The sequence below is a fragment of the Aricia agestis genome, chromosome 10, assembly GCF_905147365.1.
Source record: "Aricia agestis chromosome 10, ilAriAges1.1, whole genome shotgun sequence".
Lineage (NCBI taxonomy): Eukaryota > Metazoa > Arthropoda > Insecta > Lepidoptera > Lycaenidae > Aricia > Aricia agestis.
This window is the reverse complement of record NC_056415.1, coordinates 5,873,733-5,881,031: the sequence shown is the minus strand read 5'-3', so window position 1 is coordinate 5,881,031 and position 7,299 is coordinate 5,873,733. Positions and strand designations below refer to the sequence as shown.

Below are 7,299 nucleotides of genomic sequence, written 5' to 3'. Positions count from 1 at the left end.
GATCGAAAATCGTCACGCATTTTCGGGTTGTCAGGTGGTCTATACGACAGTATATAAAGAAGTCTATGCCCGTCTATGGTATACCTCAATGTCATGTCCGGTCGCCCGTCGCTATTTGTCAAAATACCCTGTCAATTGTCATTAAGCACAGGACCGCGGTGTTACCATCGTAGTAAAATACCGATTTGAGTTGTTTCTTATTCAGTGGTTTTTCACTATTAAAAAACTACGCATTTTTCTATCCCTCAGCTCCCTCTCAATTCTCATACCTAGAATTTCGTAATTATTTAATCGTCAGATAGTTACCAAATATATTATTATCTTATATCTTTAAACAAGCAATTCTTGTATATGTCACCGTAGGATTGTAAATACCGATAGAAAATCTATCTCGCGTGATTGTGAAAGATTGTGAACCGCAACATATTACTGCTTTTAATTTAACGTATTCTTTTTCGGTAAATTGTAATCTATCGAAGTGAAACGGTCAAATTGTGAAACGGAACGCAACGCTCTAAAATTACTTTGACACATGGCATTTAGCAACTGGCAACACTTTACCGAGCGGCGAGCAAGTAGCAACCAAGCAGCAAAAATTACTCATGCTATCCAACACCTGTCACAAGATATTTTCTCGTAAAATAGAATCCTTGAGTTTATTAAAATAACTAAAACACGAAATGTTACTTAATAAAGTGCACACTTTAGCTTGAGTTCAATTCTAATATAACTCGTAATATTCACACAGAACATAAATGAAGAGGTGACAAAGTTTTGTGATCTAAAGTTTAATTTGATTTTATCATTAAATTTGTTTATTTTGGAAAATCGTGATGATTAATAGTGAAGATATACATCAGTGATAATATCGGTGAGTAATACATTTATAGTTAACGTGTAATTATGAGTGGTTACAGTCTTACATTCGCGGTACACGCCCACGGCTAAACCTGGACGATATCTATGAAATTTCACCTAAGATAATAATATAATTCTTATCGAAATCCACTTTAATGTTGTTTATTGTAAGTACATTATTTTATTGGTTTATGAATAATTTTAGGTTCCTTTGGTGCCTGCTCTAAACTGGGCCTGTTCTGTAGCTCACTAAGATAAATAAGTATAATTTCAATTTGATCGAAATTTAGTTACCAATTAATCAACCCATATTCTTACATAATAAACCTCAAAAATTTGATAAAAAATAAATTGAAGATTATTTTAGTTTATCTATCATGTCTTACTTGTAAAGGATTTAAAAACAGAAATTGATATTTAATTTATGTTATGTCTATTCGTTAAAAATCTGTAAAATTATAATTTTTCATCACCATGCCGTTGTGAATTCTTGCATTGTAAATTCTTGTTCAGTGGAAGCAAATATTACATTTTTGTGACTTCATTAAGTTATGATGGTTTTTAGATCAGTTATTCATTATTATGAATAACTGATTTAAAAACCATCATAATATTATAAAAATAATAACAATTAGTGAAGCCCCTCGTAACTAGACATGTCTGTACTTAACTGATGATTATTGGTACACAAAATCATCACTAATTGTAGGTAATGTAAAAATGAACTAAAATTAGAGGTTACTCCAGGAAATTATTTGTAGTCCAGAAAAAACCTTTTTATAATGTCATATTATCATTTTGATATCTAATAATATGTCCGAATAACTTAAAAAAACATTTTTTGGATTTGCGGTGGTCTATTACATTCTAGGAAAATTAATTTTACAGTGCATTTTGATCCCAATTCCCAGCATTGCATATGAGTAGACTGACTAGAACTAACTTATTTTATCTCCTGCAAATGGATGTTTTACTCCATAAAAAATCATAATTTGGCCATTAATAATATTAGCATAGTTATGTTTTTATGTTTGCCTAATCAGGAATTTCTTTTCGTAATAATTCAAAAGTATGTTAAAAGTCAATTAAGTTTGGCTAGGTTAGACATGCAGTTATCTTAACAATATTATTAATATTAATTCTTATTAAATTACAATTTTTAACATTGTGAACTTGTTTACAGATGTTTGGAAGCTATATCTTGGCTCCAAAGTTATTTCTTCTCCTGTGATATTTATTCAAAAGGTAAGAGTTCCAAACTATGTTTTAAATTGTAATATTTTAGCAATTGGAATTTAGAGACAGTTTACTATCTTTTTCTTAGGGTTTTATGTTTCAAAAGACACAATATTTAATGTAGTCTCTTTCACCGTCTGTTCAAATAGATATAGCATGTTTGATATGGTTTTTAACCCCCAACAAAAAGAGGGGTGTTATAGCTACACCTTTTTATTGCAGTTTCTCACAGCCTAATGCCCAATTTCTATGGTTTATTTAATGAAGTTTATCTACTTGCTAATGCTTTTGATTGGCTATTGTCATAACAAGGCATAAGAGAGTTATATTGAATATTTTATTAGTTTTCTAAATACATTGTAGAGACTCCTATGAGTTGACTGGCTTGTTTGTCATTAAGTAGATATTATAAGGTGTGGTAAAATTAACTGGTGATCTACCTGGTCATAATAATAACATTATGACCTACCGTTTTTCTAAATATTATATTATGTATACTATTTAGAAAATATTTATATTATATACTCGATATTGGTAGAGCTACTCAAATATCGCATTTTTAGTAACTGTACCAAACTCAAACTCATTCTTTAAAATATCGTTTATTTAAAGTTTTTCTTTCGAATACGACAATAATTATTATTTTTAATATTATGCAAAAAATCAGCAAACATTTTGGTGATTCGGTGGTTTCGTTGAAACCATTTCGGCTATACCATCTTATAGTGCACATGTATGTGCGCAGTGTGACGCCCTGACCTAGGTTACCTAAGTATAATGACTGGTAAATATTATTTTAAATCCTTAAATCCTGCGTACCATTCTCTTTTGCGATTGCCCAAGCATCGGTAAACAACCTCCAGAACTCGCTTCAACGCAACTAATTCTAGAAGGAACATGTGAAACATGCGTTTTAATAGTCCGTAAAGTGTTACATCAATGACGTTGTCGAAACGTAGAGATAGAGGCTGCGGCGCGAAGTGCGAACTCGGCCCGCGCGGCGACTCGGCCCGCGATACCACGATAACGTGTCGGCCCGCGCGCACGCGTCGAAAGTCGCATTCATATTCGTATCCGCACGCGCCACATAAATATTTTGTTTAGTCCGCCCGTTTTGGATACCCCCTTTTACTATGTAAGTGTTACTGTTATTTTATGTTGCATTTTTTATTATGCTTATTGGCTTTTAAATTTAATATTATTATGAATAGTATTTCGTTTATTTGTTTACCTTTACTATTAAAGTAAGTTGTAATAATATTAGTGAATATAAAACGATATAAAACAAATATATTACATCCTTAATTATAGATGAATAGTTAAATTTTTATTAAGTATTATTGCATTAATCTGCATTTTGTCCATAGTTTTGTTTGATATTTAAAACCATTTAACTCAAGCTACTTATCACCCAGAAATAATTAAAATACAATTTTAATCTTAAGCATAATTACGACCAAAATTCCTGTGATTGATTTGCAAATTTATTCGAAGTGAACCAAAAAACTTGTTTTATTTTCAAGAACTAATACCAGATATATAGGTACGTCTTAAAAGTGCGTAAATCGGACCATTACCAGCTTAATCTGTTTTAAAATTGATTATTAGTAAAAGAGATTTAGAAGTCGCTACACGTCGCCTGTCGCAATAATTTACCAAAAGTAATGATTGAGACATCATTTTCGGGTATAATCGATGACGAAATATAAACAGCGCTCGCCGAACGTGAAAAAAGTAGGTAATATGCATTGTTTGTCCTTGACTGTGTTTGATATGTTTACCTGAAAATTATGATAGATATTTATTTCAATAGATAAATCCAGTCAGCTGTAAGGGATGTACATACAACGCATATTAAATTCCTTGAACTTTGTTGCTATTATATTATGTCTGTTACTTGATACTTCTTCACGGTTACACCGCCGAATCTATTTTTATGGAATTTCGAGAACACGTGATGATACTTTGAAATCCCAGGAGAGGACATACGACAGTTTCTATCTATAAAAAAATGTTATCTATAAAAAAAATCCGCGCAAAAGAAATTGCGAGCACGCTTTTTGCCACTAGGCAAAAAGAGTTTGTCATTTAGTTAGTAGGGGGGTAGTTCCCGAACCGGTGGTAGGCATCAGGTAGACATTCTGAAAAAATTTGATTCAAATTTACTTAGAAATAAAACATTTTTTATTTTATTTATTTTATTTCTTATCGTTTAAAATCGAATCAGTCCGGTTTCTTATTAATAAACATCAAAATACATAATATTACAATTGTACTTCATGGTAATGAAATTCTACAAGTTATCTATATTCTATTGGAAATACTTATGTATTGGCACGTTCCTGAACGTAAGCTGTGCAGTGTGCTTATCTTTTATCTCACTAGCCGCTATCGATGCCATATTAAATACGCGTATCTCGCACTCGAGTTTATGACTTCGAAATCGTATGGTTAAAAGGAACGTTTTTGATAAAATTTTATCTATGTCTCACCCGAACATATCAATCTTGAATATTTGACACAAAACTTATTTTTTGCTGGATGGTTATACTTATTATACTTAACAAGATGACGCCCGCATCTCCGTTGCGCCGTAATTCGTTTATCGCGTGGGGACCGTACATTTTTCCGGAATAAAAACTATCCTATGTCCTTTCCCGGGACTCAAAATATCTCCATGCCAAATTTCAGCAAAATCGGTTCAGTGGTTTGACCGTGAAGAGGTAACAGACAGACAGACAGACATACTTTCGCATTTATAATATTTCTAGCGACCCGCCCCAGCTTCTATAAACTTAGTATATTAATTATTAAGTATGGATATGGTAGTTTGAATATAATATTAGTATGGATTATTATAATATTTATTTATTAATAAAGATTCAGATGAAATGCTTAATTATAATATACTAGACTAACACTGAAATAACTAACACTGAAATAATTTTTCAAATCGGACCAGTAGCCTAGAAATGCGAAAGTATAGACAAACTGTGGACATAAACTTAAGGTGCCGTTCTGATCTTTACCGCGGCTAATCGCGATCGACAAATATTCAATTAAAATGTCACTTTATGACAGACTATAGCCTGTGTCATAAAGTAGGATATTATTTGAATTTTTACGATTAAAGTCTGTCATAAAGTAGCATTTTAATTGAATTTTTCGGAACGAAAAAAGATCGGCATGGCGCCTTAATTTTATCTCGACAGTTTGTCTATACTTTCGTATTTCTACTGGTGGCCGTGCTAGGGCTACAGTAGTTCCTGAGATTAGCGCGTTCAAACAAAGAAACAAACAGACTCTTCCGCTTTATAATATTAGTACCTATAGATTGTCCTTTTATTTATACGTAGACTTGCATTTGTATTTATACTTTATAGTATTTAATAATAATAAAACTTTTCGAAAGGCATACTTCGTTGGTTGATTTTGAGGATTTACCATTAAGGACCGGGCAAGTAGACAGTGTAGAGACAAGACAAGAGACAATAAAAACAAGTGCGTGTCGGGCCACGCGCAATATACCTACGGTTCCGTGGTACCGCTAGTTTTTGATAATTTTTGTATGGTCAATTAATGTACATTTATAACGTGTTTTACACTACTAACGACATAATTTCAGTGACGTTCAATTTTCAAAGGAATTTGAACGAAAAGTTCTTTGATACTTTTTTTTTTAGTTGATCGACTATTACACAATAACTTTAAAGTCTTCTTAGCCGTGATAATTTTCGTTTTGAATTCAGCATATTTGCTACTCCCGTGAATTTTTTCACATTTCCAGAAGCAACCGTTTAGCTGGTAGAAGGGGGGACACTGGACTTTTTCCCCTTTGATTTTTTCAACGATTTTTTCCGCTTTGAAACTTCATATTTCACAAATCCCTATCCCTAAATCGGAAAATGATCTATGAATACTCATAATATTTTTAAAAAACCTATCCAACGACATCCCACACGGTGGACGCGAAAAAAAAATCATCCCCGCTTGATGTGTAGGGAAAGTATCATATATTTTTTTTAAGATTTTATATACCATATCTGTTTCCGCCTACGAATAATAAAAACTAAGGAATCGTTACTCCCATACTATTACCGTTTTAAATTTGGTTCCTTTTGATCTGTCATGTAACGTCAGCCTAGTACCGCTCAAGGTCACCTAAATATTGCAAATGTATTGAAATGTGTACCTAAGGTACACTTTTTTGACAAGTATTGTGGAGCATGTTTTTTGACGGAGTTACTTTTCCTTAGTTTTTATTATTCGTAGGTTTCCGCTATAACTATAAATACTAAAAACAAAATAAATTAAATATTTTAGCCCCCATACAATAAACGTGATTTTTTTAATGTTTTTTGCTCCATATTAATAATTGCAACACTCAGGCCCTTGAAATGTTCACAAAGTAAATACTCATTTGTATTTGTACTTTAATAATTGATATAAAATTAAAATAAATTAAATAATTAAGGGGGGCTCCCATACAAAAAAACACAATTTTTAACTTATTTTTGCTCTATAGGGTACACAGAACCCTTCGTGTGCGAGGCCAACTCACACTTTTCCGATTTTTAATTCTTTGTTATAAATTCAAAATATCTTTACAATTAAAAGTTCCTGTGTAACTTATTATAATTATGAAGATTTGGTACAATTAATTTACGATTTAACTTCGAGTGTAAATAATAATGATAATTAACATTCCGGCCCAAATGTTTTTTTCGTGTAGTTTTTATCACCATACGTTGTATACATTATTGTTGGCAAGGCGGAAGGGTAAACAAACACTAACACGTTTGTTAAAAAGTGTTACTTTACAACAAGGATTTTTTCAGTAATGTTGATATCATTGCGAGTTTCTTACGCCGGTTCTTCTCGCCGGGTTAGTTCCCGAACCGGTGGTAGGCATCATGTAGGACATTCTGAAAACATTTATTTTAAATTTATTCAGAAATAAAACAATTTTGATTTGATTTGATTTCAAAATATTTTTTACACCTGTTATGGCTTTAAATTTTAGTAAAGTAATTTGGTTGATTAATTTTACCGACATAGTGGTTTCTCAATATCTCTACAGAAAAAAAAACTTGTATGTTATCACTTATATAAATTTAAGCAATTTCGAAATAATTCGTAACTCTGATATACAGATAAAGAAGTAACACCGTCCTACAGATAGTTCCAAGTCCTTACATTTCCGGT

General features: G+C 31.9%; 1 protein-coding gene across 4 annotated transcripts in view; it reads left to right on the top strand.

The window, feature by feature from the left end:
- The first annotated feature begins 591 nt into the window (after window positions 1-591).
- The window catches only part of LOC121730902 (elongation of very long chain fatty acids protein AAEL008004), a 66,472-nt gene continuing 59,764 nt past the window's right edge, over window positions 592-7,299 (top strand). For 2 of the 4 annotated variants that reach the window (XM_042120110.1, XM_042120109.1), the window contains exon 1: window positions 3,099-3,229. The gene's annotated coding sequence lies outside the window, so the exon portion shown is untranslated. Of the gene's footprint in view, window positions 872-2,041; window positions 2,103-3,098; window positions 3,230-7,299 lie in introns of those variants that run through there. The other 2 variants (XM_042120111.1, XM_042120112.1) reach the window with 2 other exon arrangements.